Here is a 23,504-nt window from a genome sequence, read left to right on the forward strand (position 1 = left end):
GGTGGCTCTGCTTTGTTCTGCAGTTGGTTCAAAGCCAGGTAGAGTTCCTGGCGTTGTGCATGAAAAGCTTTAAAAGTCTGCCTTAAGGTGCTTTAACATGCTAACACTAATTTCCAAGTACTTAAAAAAAAAAAGTTAATTTTTCACATAAATAATGGAACCCTCAAAACCAGACAGTCATTTCAAACACTATTTCAGATGATCCCTTTTATTTAGAAGCCCTGTACTTCTTTGTTTTGAATAAAAGTCACATAGGCTTTCTTCAGCTTATTAAAAAAAAAAATATTCTACCTAAAGTATAGTTGTATTTTTTATTTTACTCTTTTTTGTTTAGCATTTTTTATTAGTTTCAGGTGTACAAAATAATGTAATAGTTAGACGTTTATCATTTATATCCCACACACTGTGATAACCCCCTCCCCCCATCTACTACCCCTCTGACGTCGCATACAGTCATTACATTTCCAACGTTTCTATTCCTAATGCTGTACTCCACTTTTTGTATATTCTTGTATATTCTCCATATATATGTTATACATTACAATTATATATATATATATATATATATATATATATATATATATATATAATTGTAGTTGACATTCATTATTGTTCAGCTTCAGCTTCAGGTGTACAGTGCAGTGATCAGGCATCTACATCATCCCTGAGGTGGTCGCCCTAATGAGACAAGTGTCCATCGGATGCCCTACAAAATCTTTACATTATTGATTACATTCCCCCAATTGACTTTTGTGTCCCCGGGGCAATCTTGTGGTTACCGACTGTACTTTCTAATCCCCTCACCTTCCCCCTTAACCCCACCCCCCTCCCATCTAGCAACCCTCAGTTTTTCCTCTATGTCTCTGAGACTGTTTCTGATTAGTTCATTCATTTATTCTTTTCTTTTGATTCCACATATAACTGAGATCACATGGTATTTGTCTTTGTCTGACTTATTTCACTTAGCATAATGTTCTCTAGGTCCATCCATATTGTTGCAAATGGTAAGATTTCATTCTTCTTTATGGCTGCATAATACTCCATTGTATAAATACACTGCCAGCTAATGAGACCCTGGGTCCTGGGTGTTGTATACCAACGTTCATCATCATTCCTCTACAAATGCTGTTGCTGCCATCGGTATCCTTATGTTCCCTCTTGCCAAAGCTGTCAATTCTTCAGTTTCAGCATTTAATTTATGTATCACCCCTTCCATTGCTTCTCAGCTTTTATTAGCATTTGAAGATACCGTACTTGCCATCAGTCCTTCAAGATAAGTGCTGAGACTGACTCCTTTCACAGTGATTATGGCTTTTCAAGTCAAAACATTTTTTTCTGGGTCCTGAGGATGTGGTTTATATATACGTCTCTCATCTACTGAAACCATATTTGTAAATGAAATATTCGTGGATTTCAGTTCCACTGTTTTCTCTACAGAATCAACTACAGAATGTTCTTGCACATATATTTTAGTTCTTGCTGCACCAACAAGAGATAACAATGGAAGGCAGTCCCCACTCTGCTGAGAAGCCTATGGCTGTGAAACTTTCCAGAAGGATCTATATGTCTGTCCAATACATCAGCTGCAACCGTACTTGGGTTCATAGAGTTTGGGTATTTCTGCATTGCAGCTGTTGTAACCGTTTCCTATAGGTGGTCAAAGAATTGCCCTGAAGTCCAGATCTTCGTGGTGCTGGGGCCTGCGTGATATCCCAGCAGCACAGAGACAAAGAGCTGGTTTGGTGTTTTCATATGGTCCAGAGCCTACTTACATGAAAATAAAGAATTCAGCTACAGCAAAAAATGCAGCAGTATCTATTATTTTTAACTTTATGAAAAATACATAAAACACACAGCAAGAATACCTGGAACTCTTGAAGCAAAAGTGAATTAATATTAGAAATTTAGTTTTCTTCATTTGTCAGTGTCCAGATGTCCTTGAAATTGCAGCTATTTGGTTCATCCTGACAGGTTCTCACTTGCTTTGCAGCCTTTGGTTTGAAAAAGAATAGTGGCAGAAAATAACTTATATTGTTGAAGTGATGATTAAAAATATTAATCAGATGGGACCCCATAATTCAGTTCTTTTCACTGGAGGATATTTTTAGGGTCAGTGAGAGGATCATTAAAGGCATTTCTTGTCATGATTGGAAATTTCAAATATTCCACATTTTTTACTATGGTCTTACACAGTCTTCTTACAATTTGTTCACCCTCGTATTTCAGTTTCCTCAAAAGCACTCCTCACTCTGGTCAAGTTAATCTCTCTGTCATCAGCAAACTGTTTTGTGCTTTGATTACTGTTCTTCACTCTTTGCATTGTGTCATACTTTCTTTTTCATCTTTTTGCCTCTTCTAGTCCTCAAGGTCCAGCTCTCAAGCTCCATTGCAAGTCTTATCTCTTCCAGTTCACTTCTTCCAGTTATACTGACCCTTTTCTTTATGAACTCCAAAGGCATTTGACATTTGTTTTGGGCTGGACAGTTAGTTGTTCCAAAAGATTTTAATTGTGTTAAATTAGGTAAAATGCCAAATTATTTCTAAGGTTTGTCACAAAGCAATTACTAATGTAGATATATCTTCTGACCTACAAAGTGTTTTGGGGGAATGGAAAATTTGATATTCAGGTGTATTCTAAACACTGAATTGTAATCTTAGTCATTGATATTGGGAAGCTATTATATTTTTTGGTTATTTTCTAAAAATCAGTTTTTGTTTGGTAAAGTCCTTGGACCTTACACTTAAGAAAATAGTGCCCACAGTAATCAGCATTTTGTAGAATATGATTGACACAGAAATGAGTAAGAGTTCATGGTCTTTTTCTATTACTATTTGTAAATTCCTTAAACTATTTCCCAACGATTATGTTATTCTAGCAGAATATGTGAACTGAAGATCATTTGGATCACTAGAAAAAAATTGTTTTTCCTTTTTTTTTAAATTAAAATTTATTGGGGGTGACAATGGTTAGTAAAATTACATAGGTTTCAAGGGTACAATATTTTAATACATGATCTATATATCTGGGTGTGTTCACCACCCAGAGTCAGTTCTCCTTCCATCACCATATATTTGACCCCCTTTGCTCTTATCTATCACCCCCTACCCCCTTACCCTTTGGTAAACACTGAACTATTGTCTGTGTCCATGAGTTTTTGTTTCTTTGTTTGTCTTGTTCTTTTGTTGCTTTCAGTTTTATATCTCATGTATAAGTGAAATCATATGGTTCTTGACTTTTTCTTTGTGATTTATTTTGCTTAGTATAATAATCTCAAGATCCATCCATTTTGTCGCAACAAATTTTACTTTGATTATAAATCCAAAATTTAAGTCATTTTTCTCATACTGATTCTACAAGCAAGTCAACTCATGAGAAAAATTGTAACATTATGATGTTTTTACTACGTGTGCTCCTTCTCCTGCCATCTTTTGTATTCACAGGATTTCCCGTAGTTAAGGACGCTATGGATGTGGTCCATGGCTAGCTTTAGGGTTCTTTCTCAAAGGAAGATATTCTTGACGCTAGATTGGAGCAATGTAGACCCACCAGGCTCTAGTAGTAAAAAAATTAATCCAAAAGGAGGATGTACCAACATGCCCACATTTTAAGCTCATTAAGCATCTCCAGTGATTTCACAAACTGCGTATAGTCAATAAAATCCCAAATGCTTTCTAGCCCAAATATTTCCCTCTCTTAATTATTTTTAAATAATGTCAAGGAAATTTCATCCATATGTACTTACTTTAATTTATTTACTAAGTCAGCTATTATTTGTAAAGATTGATATAATATTGTCTACTTTCAAAAGCAGGGACCCAGATATGCTTTTAAAATGTGTTTCCCTATTATTTAGGAAGATAATTTTTGTTCAGGAAATCTCATTTGTAGCCAAAAGTTTGGGTCATAGAAAAACTAACTCTTCTGAATCAGCTTCGAATTTCTTCTTCATCCCTCTATGTCCCTTCCATGTGAAGATGCACGAAGTATACAGATAGAAATATTTTCAGGTTAGGAATAGTTTTAGGTAATCCACTCCTGACTGTTTGTATTTTACTCTCCTACTCAAAAGATACAAGGTCATTTGTCACTGGAGTAAACATTGCTCCTAACAGACTAAAAATACTATTGATAACTTTTTTCTCTATGTTTAAGTTTCTTGGAAATCCCTGTGCACAGTTAGGCAAACATATTATATGGAATACACCACAAACATATGAATGACTGATAAATAAGTTATTTAAAGCTGTCACTCTAGCCTTAGGACTTGAAAATATTTTTCTATTTAAACTGTTATGCCATAAATTCTATGTAGTTATTGTATGAATTACAAAAAGGAGAGGTTTTTTACTATGGAACACGTGGATTTTAAGATAAGTTAACTTTCATGTTTACATTCATATGTTAAAGGAGAAATAATTAAATCTTTCATGTGCATGCTAGATAAGTTTTAGTTATCCACTTAAATTATTCTAGGAGAATAAAATCATCTTACCTCCTTCATCTTCTATAAATGATTGAAAATTCATTATTCTTTTGACATCTATGCTAATATAATGAAGGACTTGAAATTATATGTGTAGTGATTTTTGCGTTTCAAAGTTGTGAAACGTGTCAAACTTGGTCAAAACTTGTTCTTTAACCTCTAACCTATCTAGAAGACAATTTACAGCTGATTAGTGACGTGGAGAGAAACCTGCTGTTTGAAACTTTCTGGGGGAAGGAAGAGTCACAATATTATGGAAAATTAATGAATATTTATTGATGTTAGACGTGATGGTGAGTCACCAAAGGTATATCTGATTTTTAACCTGCAGTTTGATGTCTGTCTGCTCTGAGAGTTTTGTTGTGCCTCAGACTGCTAATTTTCAAATATGTTCTATATATTTATACACAGGCTATAGTAGTCCTGGTGGAATCAATATAATCTATGAAGTAAATAGTATTACTTAAAATATCCAGTTTGTATTTTAAAGGCAGTTTCAAATAGCCCACAATAAAATAGGTATAGTCATTTGGATCAGTAATGTGTTTCAAAGTCCTTGATGAGTATTTGCATAAGCTGAATTTTAAAAAAGTCCACAAATAAGTATTTACACATCTTTAGAATCTTTACAGTCTATCCTGCCATCTTCTTTACACTTCTATGAGGAATTTCTTCCATTTAAAAAAAAAACTGTTATAAAAGGAAATTGACAACTTTTAAATAATACTCTTAGAGAAAATCTCCAAAGCCGGGAAACTCTAAGTGAAGGCTAACACTTAATTCCTCACTTTTTCTGCTTATACTTACATGTTGGAAATCTGTATGGTAGGAACCATATGTGCTGCAATAACAAGATACAATGGAACAAGTTACGGATGGAGTGTCAGCTTGGCATCCCCCTCCCGAAACTCCTCCTTCTCTCCTGTTTAGTTTAAACACAGAAGAAAAGCACTTTTGAGCTGTATTCATTTTGGTGCATTACAGTCCTAGTTGCTTTGGTCATAGTACCAGATGACTTAAAATCTCTATCTAGAAAATGAAATAAAGCTCATCTGGGTAGCTAGTATGTGATTGCATTACCTGGTTAAACATGTTCAGCTGAATTATTAATTTTCTGTCTTGTTAAGTACTGGATTCATGGCTGGAAGTGAAAATACATGCAATGTGAAAATATGCTGGAAAACAGTTGTAAAACCATCACTAGGTCTCAGTATTGCATGACTTCTTGTGAGACAGAGTGACATGTTTCTTAAAACAGGATCAGCTGTCATTTTCACAGGTTTATCCAAAGAGTTTATATTGCAAATTATATATTCTAAAAATTTAGATGACAGAAGGTTCATCTAAGATAATTAATAGATAACAAATGCTGGGAAGATGAGGGGAAATTGCACCTATCTTGGAAAAATTACTCAATATTATCATGGACTGTTGGTCCAAGATGGAGAAAACTTTTCTGACAGTTAGAGAGTTTAGCAACTGTTAGAGTTTGTTTTATGTCAAAGTCACAGCTTCAGTTTATTATTGTTTATTCAACTTTACTGTACAGTAGCAATGACATTGAAAGTGATGTGGTCTATGAAGCATACAAGAAAGGAATAATTATTTGCTGATATTGTTGTTTATTTCTTTGGTACATTCCACATGATCACAGTATATTTGGCAGTTACATTTTGTTTATTTTAGAATAGTTACATATAGCTTCGTTTGGAATAACAAATAAGAAAACATTTATTAGAGAAGGTAAAAATAGAGTCACAATCAACTCACTTTTTCTTTCTACTGTGCTTCCCTGAAAATAAGAGCAGGTCTTATACTAATTTTTGCTCCAAAAGACTCATTAAGGCCTACTTTCAAGGGATGTCATCCAGAAAAATCATGCTAGGGTTTATTTTTCGGTTAGGTCTTATTTTTGGGGAAACACGGTAGAAGATCTATTATTAAAGGTTGTGTAGTCCTACTTTCTATACCAGGAATAGTTTTTAATGTTGTAAAAGTTAAACCCTTAAAAAACAAAAAACAAAACAAAACAAAAAAACTTAAGCAAAAAGTAAGTCAGGTTTTTAGAGAGAACACCATAGTAAGAAAAAAGAAATTCAAAAATTCAAGTCAACTCACTACTTAGCTTTCTGGACACATTACATTCTAAATAAATATTTTTCCAATACTGAATAACAGACTTCCACTTACTGATGATGAACAACAGTGCACTTAAATTATTGGAAATGTTGGTGAATAAGCTCATTTTTAAAGGTCAACAATTTCCCCATCGGGCACAAATGTATAAAGTTCAGTATTATTGGATTGAAAAAGGAGGTAGAAATACTCTTGTACCTCACAGATAAAAATAATATGAAATGTACTTGAGAGAGTCATCAAATTTTAATGAGAGTAATTGGATAAACCACCATCTCTCTGAATTTCAGTGGTCTCATCAAGAGGGAACTTTTAGGGTTATGATGAGGATTACATTGGCACTTTGCCCCAAAAAGTTCATTGGTATTAGCTAACATCACCATCACCATCAGCAGTATCATCGTCACCATCTTCATTTTAATTATAATCAATAAAATTAGCCTCGCTGTTTGTGAATGTCAGGTTTTATGATTACTTAAGTTGTTCTTTGGCTGATCAATATTTCTAAGGAGTATCTATCTTCATTAACTAAGAGTTTTCTGAATACATAATTAATTAATTAATCCATTCTACAAATACTGAGTTAGCACCTATAATATGCTGGAGCAAAGAATACTAGGCCCTTCAATGCTCTCATGGAATCCAGATATATATCTAATATATATCTGATAATCATGAAGATAAATTCCATGTTATAATTGCAGGAAGTACCACAAAGTAGATGTATAATGTATAAGTATGTTGTTGCAAAAGCATATTAAGGAGAATTTGGCCTATTGAGATGAGTTATGGAAGACGTCTCCAAGGAAGTGACATTGAAGCTGAGATCTTCAGGAAGACTTTACTGAGGCAGGAGGAAGAGAGTGTTCAGCAGAAGAAACTTCAGGTGAGGCAAGAGGGAACAAAGCAGTTTAAGGGAAGTGAAAAAAAGGTAGGTGTATCAGAAGCAGGCAGTATGAGAGGGAGAGTATAGAAGATATGCCAATAAGATGTGCAAAGAAAAAACAATTAAGAGGCTTGGTCTCTATCTAAGAAAAAATGGAGACTATGGAGATGTTTGATGCACTGAATGACTTAATCAAATTTCTTTATTTACTTCAGTTATTCTGGCTTTAGTGGGGTTTTAGTCTGAACAGTGCAAGAGTAGAAGTGGAAAGCCCAGTAGAAGTGGAGACGATTTTAATGGTCGACATAAGATATAATGGTGGCTTGAATGTGAATAGTGGCACCAGAGGTGAACAGAAATGGATGAATTCAATAACATTTAGGAAATTTCACAGGAGTTTCTAATAGATCGGTTATATGGGGGAACATTTGTTGTTGAGAGTTGTTGAAGATGGCTCCCAAATATCTGGCTTGCCCAACTGGGTCATTGGGGTGCCATCATTGTTAGTAACATAGGGAGGTAACCAAAATTAGAATAGAGAAATAATATGAGGTCAGTTCTGAGCAACTTAAGTATGTGATGATATAAGAGAGCTGAATGAAAATGTCAAGGCAGTTGGTCACCTGAAATGGGAGAGCTAGACTGAAGAATTCAGTTCATAATTTAGCTCCATAGGAATTGCATGAGTTTCAAAGAGACTGTAGGAAGAGAGTACATTGTGAAAAGACAGGGTGACAACACCAACACTCATATCCAGGGAGAAGAGAGTGGGCCTGAAGAGAAGAATGGCCAGAATAGAAAGGAAACTAGAGTGACATGTCATGGAAGCCAAGGGAAGTGAATGTTTCAATAAAAGTCTGGTAAAGCGTAACTTACATGTTTTTAGAGGTTAAGTAAGATGACTAAAAATATGTCAATTAGACTTATTAATTTTATTTATTCATGTTAAGTATTATTTTTTCAATGTTAATTAAATCTGTATCATTGGTAACTTCTGTGGAAGCTACTTCCACTAGCGTGTGTATTTCTGTGTTTATGTAATCAGTAGGGAGCTACAAAAGACAAAGCCACCAAAGTGGCTAGGTTGATGGCTAAGGGGAAGGTGACAAAAGAGAAATAAATATTATATACAATTTTTTAGAGAAATTTGAGGCTACTTTTGAGGTGTTTATAGTTTTGTTACTTTCCTGTTGAGATTTTTAAAAAATCTCGGGTGGAATTTTATGAGTTTTAGTTTTCTTTTCTTTTTCTCTTTAAGGAGATTCCCATAGCGAAGGCTGCTCTGATAATTTGTCAGGGTTTTAATTTTTCTTTTTAATTTTAATCATCTCCAACAATAGATATATCTCTAGAATTGCTACTGAACTCATCATGTGCAGAATGAATTTTTGATTTCTTCTTATTAATAGCGAATCCCAGTTCATGATTAGATCACCTATATTTCAGTGTAATTAACTATTCCATTTATGAGTCAATCTGGTCACTTTTATAATAGGGACATAACCTCTATGTTCTGATAACTCCCTGGACTAACACAGAAGTCACAGGCTGATCACTGAGAATTAGTCAAATCAACTGTGTTTATTGGGCCCTTACATTAGACTCACCCAGTGGACTTTCCTTACACTGCGATGTTTTTTTTTTTCCCAATGGTACATTAGGAAAAAAATTGTACTTTGAGAAAAAAAAAAAAAACAAGTATAAAATCACCTGATGTGGATGATGAATAGTTCTTAAAGCTTCTGTAAATTATTTCTTTTCAAATTTTCAGATTTTCAAGTTCATAAAACATTTCCCCACTTCAATGGAATAATTGTTTTTCAAAAGAAAATTGACTTAAAGGTAGATTTTTTCCTTAATTAAATGGGAACCGAGGCTACATAAACAATTCAGATTCTTGTTTAAAAGCAATTTTTTTCTTGCTTCTGGGTCTACCAGGCCTACCAGGGGAATAAAATACAATAGCAATAAGGATTTGTAGCAGCTCAAAACTTCCGTGGTGCCCAGAGCAAACAGGATGGCAGAGTTTTAAGCTTCTCTTAAGAAGAGAATCCATTTTTTTGTTGGGTTCTCCAGCACCTGCCCCTCCCTGGCATTGCAGAGGCATTTCAGAGACATAATATTGCAGTCTCTACCACTGTTAAATCAGCAGGGATATATCTGTAGCTAATGGCTATGCCTTCTATTCTGCAGTTTGACTAAATGAATGGGCTGTACTGTCAGTTCTAATAACTTTGGAAATGAGAGGCAGGCTCCTGATCCCCTTATGAAACATTATGTTCGATCTCACCATATGAAACAAGTATCTTGATCCCTGCTTCAAACCATGGCAGTGCATGCCTGCAAAATTCCATAGAGAGACCAAAGTGTCCCACATATTGTGGCAAATTTCCCATAATGTCCTGCAAGTTGCAACAGAATTCATGGGAAAAGTAGGAGGAAATTATTTTCCTGCATGGGGATTGCACATGTGGGAAGGCTAATCCACAGGTTCCTGCAAGAATAGAGAAATACATCTGGTACATTTTTGAAGCACATCATGGAATGGTTATTTTGCATCTCAATTTTACACATTGGGGAAGTATTTGGAATGAATGAATTTCTAATGGATGGGTCTAGACTATGTGTTTATACATTGCATCTTTTTGCTATTAAGAAAGTTGTTTCCCAAAAGAATGGTCTTAGCCCTGGCAATACTTACAGATGGCCATCTCCCCAAACTGTAGGTTCTTAAAGCAATTAGCATTGACATCACAAGTAGATGACAAACTAATCCTAAATGCATTGCCTTTTAAAAGGGCGTTCCCTAAAACATAATTGGTGGAAGTATGAGTATAAATTAAAACATGTGGGGAGACAGTGTGTTTATACTTTGTTCCTAAGCAATAGGACAATAAAATATGTTAGTAAATAAATGAATGTTCTGTTGTCCACTTTTACTATTCTTCTATTTACTTCTTCTGTATAATATGGAAATTAGGTTTCTAACAGCAGTTTTATTATTATGACTCTACAAAAACTTTGTCATTCCCCAAGTAGGATGAATTTGATAAGTAAATTATCCTCTTTGTACTCATTCCTTCTGAACAAGGGCAACTGCTCTCCACTGAACACTTTTACCATCCCAAGCTGAGTTTGACATAATTACCACACTAGAGCTAAGATTCACAATCTGATTGCCAATGTCAATGGGGAATGAAGGCTTTCATGAAAAACAAAACTTGTTAAGTATTCTCAAGGCTCAACATTAATCCTACTCATGAGTAACTAAAATACCAATTTATGATGCATTTGTATTTTACTGGTAAATCTAGAAATCCTATGGATTTTCATCCTCAGACATAGATGCTTGAAGGAGAATAAACTCTAAGAGCAGTTACACAGATTTACATTTTGGATTAGGATTTAATTCTACAAATAATATTTTGAAGTCCCTGCTATGTGTGAGATAGGCTAAAATAAACTGTAATAGTTTTTTTTTTTTTCATCTTTGAGATTTTCTTAGCCCTAAATAAGAAGAAATCTCAGTAACTTAAAGTGGTTGAATTCTCTATTGATTTTTTATTTTATTCTTTGCTTGTATCTGGGGATACTGTTCAAGATTGATCCTTAAAGGTGGGGAAAGCTACAATATTCTCTGTGCTTCTTATGTCCTAGACTATGTGCTAATAGCTTTATTTATTCCATAGACCAATACTATGAAGTAGGTATTATCTTTGTTTAAAGATGAGGCTCATATGTGTGGAGTAACTTGCTTAAGGCCACATAGTCATTTAAAAGTAGAATGGGGTAAAGAAGTACAAGGCCTAGTTGCAGAGGAAATAGTCTATAAATCAAAGAGTTTCAGGATCTTGCCAAGTGGTATCAGTAGGTGTTTGTATAGTATATACGTGTTTGTATATAAGAGTAGCTTCTAAGAGTATTAAGCCAAGGAGGAAAAATATAAGATTAGATTGGGTCAAAAGCATCTGTAAGTTGTCTTTACCTGGATTTTTGGATTTAATGTGTTGACTCAACCACCTGGTAATGATGTAAATAATTGAAAGATAGACTCTATGGTGGTCTAGAGTTAGTGAGGAAGAAATACTGGAACTTTCCTGGAATGTTGTAGTAAAAGGAGTTCAAAGGCTCAGGTAAGTGTCAATGCTACGATGAGTCTATTATATGCAAATCACTCAGTTACCCATTTACCATGCCTCCCCAAAGAAACTCTTCACCTGACCATTCAGATATGTACTCATGAGGAGGAACACCAGCCTATGGAGTGGCTGTCTTCTGCAAGCTGTAGATGATAGTAGGGGAGGCTGCATTGGCACTGGATTCCCAGATTTCCGTGGAATAATGGGATCTCAGTGTAGTAGAAGCCACATGTCAGTGCTTAACCAGCATAAACAAGATGAGTGCAATCTCTTAATAAACTGTGAGGATGGAGTGTTAATCAGTGTTTGACCCACAGGGACTTGTGACAATGACTCATCTGTCATGGAATCCCTCGGGATGAAATGGATGTGCCACTTACTGAGGTGTTGCTTCTCATAGGTGGAAAAAGTCTGGTGGGCAGAAACTTGACTCAGTAAGATGAGCATTCATGGCTTCATATTCAATTCCTAGACTTAATCCAGTCATAGACCTGGAATGATTAAGTTTGTAGTAATTTGTTACAATAGCAATAGGAAACTCATACAGTGGCCAGATGCAAAGTTATAGAAACAAATAGGTGGAAGATCATGCTTGGCTATGAAAGTTGGTAGAAAAGTGAGCAATCAATTAATTTTACTGTGGACTAGTACAAGGGCACACATATAATTTAAAACAACAAGAGCTCTAATTATAAAAGGGCTCACAGATACTTTAAACTTTAAGGGATAAGAACACTCTTAAGTTTTTTTCTTTCTCTTTCCTACTGCTGCTTGACCTGTATGCAGGTATAGTCATGAAAGTTTGTGTCAGGGTGAGTAACTAAAGCCCCAGATTTCTGGGGAACTAGAACAGGAGTCCCAGGGAATCAGAACGTATCAGTGAGATCATGCACATATAGGAATGGGAAAAAAAATTCTATAAAATTGTTAATGAACTCCTGGACTCATTTGAGCTGCACATGCGTGGATTTAATTGTACCTTGAGAATGGAACTTAGAAATGAACAGCTGTCCAGGTCCTAGACTTGATACTGGGTGGCAAACACACAAGACAGATGTGACTAGCTCTGCAAAGAATTGAAACCTGGAATGTATGTTGAAATCACAAAACACAGAAGGCTGGTTGGAAAATGGGGCCTGAGCCCAACTAGGTTGATTGTTTACTATAACAAAACATCAAAACTGTCCATGAGATTCAAAGAAGATGGCAAGTCTCATAAAGTAATATTCAAAGTGTCTAGAATATGATTAATAATTAATTGGCAAACAAATGCAGAAAAACCCAATTCACATTTGAAAAGACAAAGAACAGATACCAATGTTGAGATGATTAAGATGTTGGAATTATCTGACAATGATTATAAAGCAGCTATTATAAATGTACTCAAAGAAGTAAGGGTGAACACTCTTAAAGCAAATGTAAAAAAAGTTTAAACAAAAAAAACTAAAAGATGTAAAGTACCAAATGGAAATTTTAGAACTAAAAATATAATAACCCACATTCTGTACAAATAAGCAAACAAATAATTTAAAAATAACACCTAAATAAGCAAATAAAAAAATAAAAACCTCCACTGTAGGGACTCAATAGTTGTCTGGAGATGAAAGAAATTGTCAGTGAATTTGAGGATAAATCAGTAGAAATTATGCAATTTAAGGAATAAAGGAAACAAAACAAACCCCAGAACATCAGGAAATACCAACAGGCCTAACATTCATGTTATAGGAGTCTCATAAAGTGAAAAAAAAGAGTAGTACAGAAAAAAAAAAAAAAAAAAAAAAAAAAAAGAAGAACTAATAGCTGATATTTTTCCAAATATGTTGAAAAACAGAAATATAAAGATTCAAAAGTTCAGTAAACCCCAAAAAGAATGAATTCAAAGAAATTAAAACCCAGAAACATCACAATTAAACTGATAAACACTAATAACCAAGAAAAAATATCTTAAAAGAAGCCAGTGATAAATAGATGATGGTTTTCTTACAAGCGATTCAAATGATTGAAGATTTGTAATAAAAATTCATGGGAGCATAGAAATAAGTGGATTTTTATAAGAAATGTATAAATACCAAAATAACTGTCAATCCAGAATTCTATACCCAGGAAAAATATAGTTCATAAATGAAGGTGAAATAAGAAAATTCTCACATGAAGGGAGACTGATAGAATTTATAGCCAGCAGACCTGTTCTATAAGAATTACTTAAGGAAGTTCTTGAAACAGGAGGGAACTTATACCAGAAAGAAACTTGGAATAGACACAGTGAAAGAAGAGCAACAAAAAAATTGTAAATAATTTTTGGAAACATAATAGACACTTTTCTTCAGTTCTTCAAAATATTATGGAGCGTTAAAAGCAAAAATTATAACATTGTATGAGGGGGTTTTCAATATATGTAAGTGCAATATACAAGGCCACAAAAACATAAAGAGGAAGGGTAAAGCGATCTGGTATCTACATTGTACTTCAATTGCAATTCTAAGTAAGCACTTGAAAGTTAACTATGTATTATAAACCCTAGAGCAACCACTGAAAACAAACAAAATAGGCAAAGGGTAGTTCAAAAAATCAATTGCAATGGAACATATATATATACACACACACACATATATATACATATATACATATATGTGTATGTATGTATATATAATGTATATATGTATATATATAAATATGTATATATATACATATATATATTCAAATAATAAAGCAGAAAAAAGACAACAAAGACTCAAAAACAGAAAGGAAAAAAAAAACAGAACAGAGTATAAAGGCAGAACCTAAATCTAAACATATCAATAATTACAATAAATGTAAATCGTATAATGTCAATTAAAATGCAGATTTTTCAAATGGATTAAAAATGTGACCCAGCTACATGCTGCCTGCCTACCAAAATCTCATGGCAAATATGTCGGGTATGATAATATTGGTAGGTGATAAAAGATACATTGTGCAAATACTTCTCAAAAAAAAAAAAGCAGGAATTGCTATACTAATATCATAATAAGTAGACTTCAAAACAAAGAAAATTACCTCAGATAACTAGAGACATTGTATAGTGATAAAAGGGTAAATTAACTTAGAAGACATAGCCATCATAAATGTGTACTGTCACACAACACTGTTTCAGAAGACATAAATAAAAATGAACAGAATTGAAAACATAAGTAGAAAAACCCACACTTGTAGGTGGAGACTTCAATACTCCTGTGTAGGAAATCAATGAAATTACTAGAAAATCAGCAAGGATACAAAAAAAATAATAATAATACCATGAGCCAACTGAATCTAATTCACATAAACAGAGCACTCTCAAACAACAGAAGAATGCACTTTTTTTTTTTCAAATATACTTTGAACATTTACACAGGTAGGCATATCCTGGGTCATAACCTAAAGAAATGTAAAATTATTGAAATCATAAAAAGTTTGTTCTCTAAACATAATATAATTAAACTTGAAATCAGTCATACAAAATGGGAACATCTTCAACATTTGAAAATTAAACAACACTCTTCTACATAATCTATGTCAAAGAGAAAGTCTCAAGAAAATTGGTAAATATTTTGAACTCAAGGAAAATGGAAATTGAACATGTCAAAATACGTGGGATGGTGTGAAATCTGTGCATATAGGAAGATTTATAGCATTAAATGCTTATGTTAGAAAACAAGAACACTCAAATCAATGAAGTGAACTTCAATCTTAAAAAAAAAACCTAGGAAAAGTGCATAATAGACTCAAAAGTAAAAATAAAAATAAATATAGGAGCAAAAATCAATAACAGTGGAAACAAACAAACAAACAAACATAGGAAATATCAATGAAACCAAAAGCTAAATCGTTAAAAAAAAATCAATAAAATTGATATACCTGTAGCAGAACGGACAATGAAAAAAGAGAGAAAACACAAATTGCCAATATCAGGAATAAAAGAAGGCTATCACTACACCTTCTAAAATTAAAAAGAATAAAAAAGGAATATTATGAATAAATCTATATACATAACTCAATAAAGTAGGTAAAATCATGTACTTCACCCCCCTCAAAAAACTTCTGAAAACTCTTCAAATGAAATAAGTAGCCTTAATAATCCTGTAATTATTAAACCATTTAATCCATCATTAAAAACTTGTGGGAAAAAAAAAATATCCAGGCTCAGATGGTTTTATTGCTAAATTCTACCCCACATATACAGAAGAAATAAAACCAAGTCTACATTACCTCTTGAAGAAGATAACACATTTCCCAGCTCACGTTATGAGATGAGCATTATGTAAAAACCAGAAAGACAAATATAAGAAAATTACAAACCCTTATCTCTCGTGAACAAAATATTAAAAAATCAAATCTAGCAAATAAGTAAAGGAATAGTTTAATTGCCAACTAGTATTTATCTCATCAATTCAAGGTTGGCTTGGTATTTGACAATCAATCAGTGAAACCCATCTGTGGTATAATAACAAATATATTTGCTGTTTGAACTGAGGTCTTTGTCCTCAGTTCATGGCACAGAGCTAGTAAATACCTTGGAATCTCCAGAGTGATAAGAGTATCTTCTGTATGCTAAGGAGATGACTGGTGGCTGGAGAGCCCTAGATAGCTTCAGGATGGGGTTTTGTCACCAGAAAGACCAAGGCATGATTAGAAGGCTGGTTCTTTCAGCCTTATCTCCTCTGTCTCTCCATTCACCTTCAAAGAAGGGAGAGGGGCTCATGATTGGGAAATGACCTAATCAATTATGCCTATGTAATGAGACATCTATGAAAACTCCTAAACCATAGGCATGAGAGAGCTTCCGGGTTGAGGTGCTGGGCGATTAGTGAGCCGGAAGTGGGCATGGACGCTCCACACACCTCCCTTCTCCTCCCATACTTGATCCTGTGCATCTATTCCATTTGGCTGTTCTAAATGGCAGCCTTTGTAACAAACCAGTAATAGTAAATAAAGCACAATCCTGAATTTGGTGAGCCATTCCAGCAAATTATTGAACCTGAAAGGGCAGGAATTGTGGGAACCACCAACTTTGTAGCCAAGTCGGACAGAAGTGTGGGTATCCTGGGCACCCAATATGATTGGCATCTAAAGTGAGGGCAGTCTTGTGGGACTGAGTCCTTAAACCTGTGGAGTCTGACTCGAACTCTGGTAGTTAGTGTGAGAATTGAATTAAATTAGGACACCGAGTTGGTGTCTGGAGTGTTGGAGAATTAGTCATTGTGAGGGAAAACCCACACATTTAGTGTCAGAAGTTTTGTGAGTAAAAATATTATAGATCACTTATTAATAGTCTTAGGGAAAAAAAACATATGATTATATCAGCTAATGCAGAACAAAAGAATTTTCAATATTTATGCATAATAAATACTCTCAGCAAATTAGTAAAAGAAGGAAACTTCTTCATCGTGATGGACGATACCTATAAGCTAACATCTGACTTAATAGTAAAAGACTGATGCACCAGTATACATTTATTAGAATGGATAAAATAAAAAATACTGACAAATACCAAGTTCTGACAAGTAAGTGGAGCAACTAGAATGCTTGTACGTTGCTGGCAGCAATGCAAAATGATACAGTCCCTTTGGAAATAGTTTGACAGCTTATTATAAAGCTAAATATATATTTATCATATGACACAGCAATCCCACTCCTAGGTATTTTTCCTAAGAAAATGAAAAGTTATGTTCCCACAAAAATCTGTACATGAATGTTTATAGCAATTCTATTCATATTGGTTCCAAACTGGAAACAACCTAAATGTTCTTCAATTAGTGAAGGGAAAAACAAAGTATGGTATTATCCATGTAATAGAACATAATGGAATACTACTCTGCCATAAGAAAAGATGAAATAGTGCCATTTGCAACAACATGAATGGATCTTGGGATTATTATGCTAAGCGAAGTAAGTCATATACAAAAAATTGAGAACCACATGATTTCCCATATGTGGGATATAATACTGAAAGCAACAAAGGAACAGACAAACAAATAAAGGAACAAAAACTCATAGACACAGACAATAGTTTAGTGGTTATCAGAGGGTAAGGGGGAGGCAGGTGGCAGATGAGGGTAAAGGGGTCAACTATATGGTGATGGAAGGAGAACTGACTGGGTGGTGAACAAAGAATGTGATATATTGAGGTTGTATTACAGAATTGTACACTTGAAACCTATGTAATTTTACTAATTATTGTCACCTCAACACATTTTAATTAAAAAAAAAAGAACATTATGCAGCAATACAAAGGAATCAATTATTGATACTAGACAGGTTGGATGCATCTCAAAAGCACTATGTCAAGTAAAAGAATTCAGTCTCTAAAGGTTACATAATGTTTTATTCCATTTATATGACATTCTTTAAAGCAAAAGTATAGCAATAGTGATGTAAAGTCCTGGGGGTGCCAAAAAATGTACACATTTTAAGGGATGTTATTTATGTATTACTTTTTGAAGTTGAATTGAATTACAGTAGCAATGTGTGATGTTCACTCAAAAGATGGCATTAATCAAATGAATGCTAGTGTCATTCATTGTATTACAATTTTAATACAGTTTTTTCCATTCTTGAAATGTGTATACATTTTTTTGGCACCTTCTGTAGATCAGTGGTTGTCAGGGGTTGGGAGTTGGGGGTATGAGCCTATGGGTAGGTAGTATAAGTAGGTTTTTTGAGGTGATGGAGCCATTCTGTATCCTGATTGTGATACAGGTTACATTAATCTGTTCATATGTTAAAACTCACATAAACATACATCTAAAAAGTAAATTTTACTTTATGTTAATTTAAAATATAAAGTAAAAAAACCCAAAAGTAAGCTCACAAAGTAACAATCTTAAACACTAGAATATGGAGTGATTTTCCCAAGATGCTGAAATTATCAAAAATGGAAATTGACTATAAGAAAATGAAAAGTTTTAGACAATTCTAATAAAAATAGTAAAGATGAAGAGATGTTTGACCAAATTCTTAAAAAAAAAAAAAAAAAAAAGAAAAGAAAAAGATCAGATCCCAATGTATAAGAACCTTGTCGTGATTCTTGATGCTTGTTTGAGGCAATTTGGGAACAAGTGTAAGGCACTGTAATTTTTTTAAAGAACATAGTAAACTTATGGCACTCAAACCGTGTTTCTCCGAAAATAACACTGGGTCTTATATTAAATTTTGCTCCAAAAGACACATTAGGACTTATGTTCAAGGGATGTCATCCTGAAAAATCATGCTAGGGCTTATTTTCCGGTTAGGTCTTATTTTGGGGGAAACACAGTATTTCATACATTAGTAAGGCTGAAAAACAACCACAGTAAAGGCTAAGCCCTTTCAGAGATACTAAACAACAAACAGCATCTGACTTTGGCTATGAAGCAGGGTTTTGTATGTACATATACTCAAATTTCTTAAAACTTTTATCAAAGGAATCAATGCAGAAGCTCAAAAATTAAATTGTATAGCCAGGCTTGTAACAAAATGCCGTAGTCCCAAAACCTATCAATCTTCTCTCTTAGCAATGGTTTTTAAAGGCAAGCTTTTGCATTATTCCAGTTTTTTTTTTTTTAATCTTAGGGATGTTATTTACACATTTATACATATAATATGGTTCTATTGCTATTCTTTTTCCCTATTAACTTTTAGATATAATACCTAAGGACAGAGACAATTTATATCTTGTCCTTCTCCTTCTCCCTCCGTGGCTTAGCTCATTCAGACCTCTATAATAAAATACAGTTTTGGAGGCTGGGAAGTCCAAGATCAAGGTGCTAGCAAATTCAATGTCTAGTGAGGGCCAGCTTTTTTGTTTATAGATAGCACCTTTTCCTTTTGTCCTTACATGGTGGAAGGAGCTAGAGAGCTTTATGAGTTCTCTTCTATAAGAACACTAATCTCATAAGCAAGGCTCCACCCTTATAATCTAAGCACCCCTGAAAGGCGTCATCTCCCAAGACCATCATTTTGGGGGTTAGCATATGAATTTGGAGGGGAGACACAAACATTCAGACCATATCATTCCTAATATAAATATATTCACAATTCTGCTTTTATTATTTATTTAATTTCAAACAACATCTTAAATCTTAATATCTTGTTGCATCACTAATAGTATCTGTTACCTTTATTTTGTAGTACAGTGGCACTCTGTCTTTGTCCTTTACTGTTCCTCGACTTCTGCTACATCTGATTGTATGTCAGCCTTACCCTCACTGAAAAGATATTCCTTCATTCCTTCATTATTCCTTCGTATTAGTACGGATTCTTATTTTGTTTAATGAGCTATAATCTCCTATTATCATTTTTTTTGATGCTCAAATTTAGCTTATGGAAGCCCCTTGAACTGTCTGTTTAATATATTTTCATCATTCCTTGAGGAACTTCTATTTCCTGCCGTGACAAAATGTTTCAGGCTCATCTTGTACTTTTGCTGTCGTAGTCTGGAATTAACCTCCTGCTCCTGAGGAACGCTATTTGGAAATCAAGTTCAGGTTGCTAAATCTGCTCATTGTTCCTGGTGTATTATTGTTTAGATTCTTTCAGTAGGTAGAACTAGGAAATGTTAACATGTAAATGTGTAGTTATCTCCTTTTAGTATATGTATATATACATGCATACACATATATTCACATGTATTTATTTCAGTATACATATACATATATGTGTATATGTACATTTATATAGAAATAAAGATATGCAATGCATATGTATTATACATATAACATACTTACATGTTACATATAATTATAAATATATACATATGTGTATATATACATATATATTTAAAAGTATGACTTAATATTGATACCTACAATTCCAGTTCAACACCATAGATTTACCTTCACTTTCATAGTTTTGTACTTTATAACATATGCAGTATGTTCTGTAACCTTCCTAACAGAAGTGAATTCTTCTGTGATTTGTACATGTGTTAATTTTAAAAACTGAAAAACAATGGACACATTTTCGGTTGTGTGGTAGCTTGATGATTCATTGTACAAACACATTGTGCTTGTTAGGATCCCTTTTACTCATTTACATTTACATGTCTAATACAGCTATCTCTCTACTCTTCAAAGGAGAATGAATGTTTCCATAGATAAATTAAATGTTTTTTTTTAAATAGCCTTCACAAATTAACTTTATTAGATCTTCAAGTTTTCCCCTCATCAGTGATTGTGCTGATTACCTGCTCACATCCTCTCACCCTAATTTCCCTCTGAGCATCCACTTTTTTAAACCATTGATCTTCCTGCTCCAGTTTGGCCTAGGATTACACCCCAGTGCTTTTCTGAATTAAATAGACTGTTTCCTGAAACTTTCAGGTTGTTTTTCTTTCAGTTTGTTTTCCTAAAAAGGGCCTGCCTATACATTTCCTGAATGTCTGAATGTTGGAGAAATGTCTTTATTCTGTTCTATGATAAATTGAGCTATTTTAGATGGTTATAAAAATTAGAGTAAAAATGCACTTCCATTCTTTTAGCGACTTGTGATGCCAATGTCTTATACTAATCTGATCCGTATTTCATTTTAAGCAACTCTGTGAACATATCTGGGATCAGATCTTTATTCTTAGTGTTCTAATTTTTCATGTACTAGTGAATCAAATGGGACTACCTTTTTAATTCATTGTATAGAGCCCATAGTAGGCACTTTCAGTCTTACTCTTGACAGCTCGAAGACTTTTTAAAAATTATTTCTTTCATAATTTCCTTCCCTCCTTTTCTGCTTCTCTTCCTCTGATTCATGTTAATCAGGTGTTAAAATTCCTGGATTGAAATTCCTGGATTGATTCTTTATATCTAAATGTTTTCCTCTCTTAGACTAAATATGAGGAAATTATTTTATTTTAAATTCCTCTAATTTTTCTGCTAAAATTTCTACCGTGTTTCCCCGAAAATAAGACCTACTTGGACAATCAGCTCTAATGCTTCTTTTGGAGCAAAAATTAATATAAGACCCGGTATTATATTATATTATATTATATTATATTATATTATATTATATTATATTATATTATGTTATACTGGGTCTTACATTTTATGAGACTGGGTAGTCTGGGTCTTATATTATATTATACAAGACCCTGTCTTATATTATAGGAAAATAAGACTGGGTCTTATATTAATTTTTCTCCAAAAGACACATTACAGCTGATTGGCTTGGTCTTATTTACGGGGAAACACGGTATGATCTTTTTATTTTGACAAAGTTTAAAAAATATTTTTGAAGAGCTCTATTTACTTGTTTCTTTTTAAAATATATATATTATTCTGGTTTTGGAAAATTAAATCAAGTCCCTTTTAGGCTATTAATTAGTGTTCAAACACACCCAGCATAATATCCCTCATTCTCCACAAAGAGATCACTCATTCACTTTTGGAAAGAACTGTTTTTCTCCATTTACCAATTTTGCCTGGGTGATGAAATTGCCCACTCTTGGAAGTTCTGTGTACAGTTTTCAGGGAAGAGTCATTCATCAGTGCCCCCTGCTCTCCTCGCTCTTCTCCATCCTACCTTCAGTTTCTGTGTTCAGATTTATTGGAATCCTGCCTTACAGACTTTGCGTGTGTGTGTATGTGTGCATAGTCTAGGATGTGTGTTTTGTCTATATGGCTTGTATCCTATTCGACTTTGTTATGGCATGTATATATGCTTTACTTTGTTGATATTTAGGTATATATTTCCCCTACTTATTGACATCTCTTAAATTATAAAAGGTCCTACAATTGCTCTTGTTTTAGAATAGATTATTAAACATATATATTACTTTTTCAAAAATGGAGTCACAAAAATAGGTAATTAACTCATGTGCTCTGTGCACTGTCTTTTTTAAATAAAATTTTTAAAGATTTTTATTAAAACTATAGCTAACATACAATATTATATTAGTTTCAGGGGTGCGCTATAATTATTCAACATTTATATACCTAAAGAAGTGATCACCATGATAAGTCCAGCAACAACCTCACACCATCCCACGCTATCACAATATTATTGACTATATTCCCTAAGCTGTACATTACATCCCCATGACTTATTTGTTTTTTTACCTGGAAATTTGGACCTCTTATTCCCCTTCACTTTGTCCCTTATTTTAAAATTTTTGAATTACACTTGAAAGTCAACATTATTTTATACTAATTTCATATGTACAGCATATTGCTTAGACATTTATATAATTTAAGAAGTGATCCCTCTGACTAGTCTAGTACCCACCTGGAATTATATATAGTTGTTACTATATCACTGACTATGTTCCCTATGCTTAGAGTAAAAATGCACTTCCATTTTTACAAAATAGTCTGTATTTTGTAACTACTATTTTGTATTTCTTAATCCCATCCCTTTTCCTCTGTGACCCCAAACCCTTCCCATCTATCACCCTACTAAATCTAGTAACCATCTGACACTATACATTGTTATTGTATTACTGACAATATTATTTATGCTATACTCTACCAATAACCACATCCCCATAACATCTTTTTAACAATCAATTTGTACCTCTTAATCTCTTCCCCTTTTTTCACCCCCCACCTACCACCCCTGTGCTGTCTGGCAACCATTAAAATATTTTCGGTATCTATGAGTTTATTTTTGCTCTTATTATTACTTTTTTTTTTTTTTTTTTTTTTTTGTACTTTACATTCCACATGTAAGCGAAATCACATTGCATCTGTCTTTCTCTGTCTGACGTACTCCACTCAGCACAACACCCTCCAGGTCCATCCATGCCACTACAGATGGAAGGAATCCATTTCCTTCCATGGCTAGGCAATGTTTCATTCTATATATGTACCATCTACTCTTTATTCATTCTTCCATTGACGCCAGGCTGCCTCCTCATCTTGGCCATTGTAAACA

The 23,504-nt window shown here is 33.8% G+C and overlaps 1 pseudogene; it reads right to left on the minus strand.

Moving 5' to 3' along the window:
* Positions 1-1,108: 1,108 nt before the first annotated feature.
* On the minus strand, positions 1,109-1,752 carry LOC109449537 (PRELI domain containing protein 3B; annotated as a pseudogene).
* Between the last annotated feature and the right edge of the window lie 21,752 nt (positions 1,753-23,504).

This window comes from Rhinolophus sinicus, linkage group LG01 (genome assembly GCF_036562045.2).
Source record: "Rhinolophus sinicus isolate RSC01 linkage group LG01, ASM3656204v1, whole genome shotgun sequence".
Classification (NCBI taxonomy): Eukaryota; Metazoa; Chordata; class Mammalia; order Chiroptera; family Rhinolophidae; genus Rhinolophus; species Rhinolophus sinicus.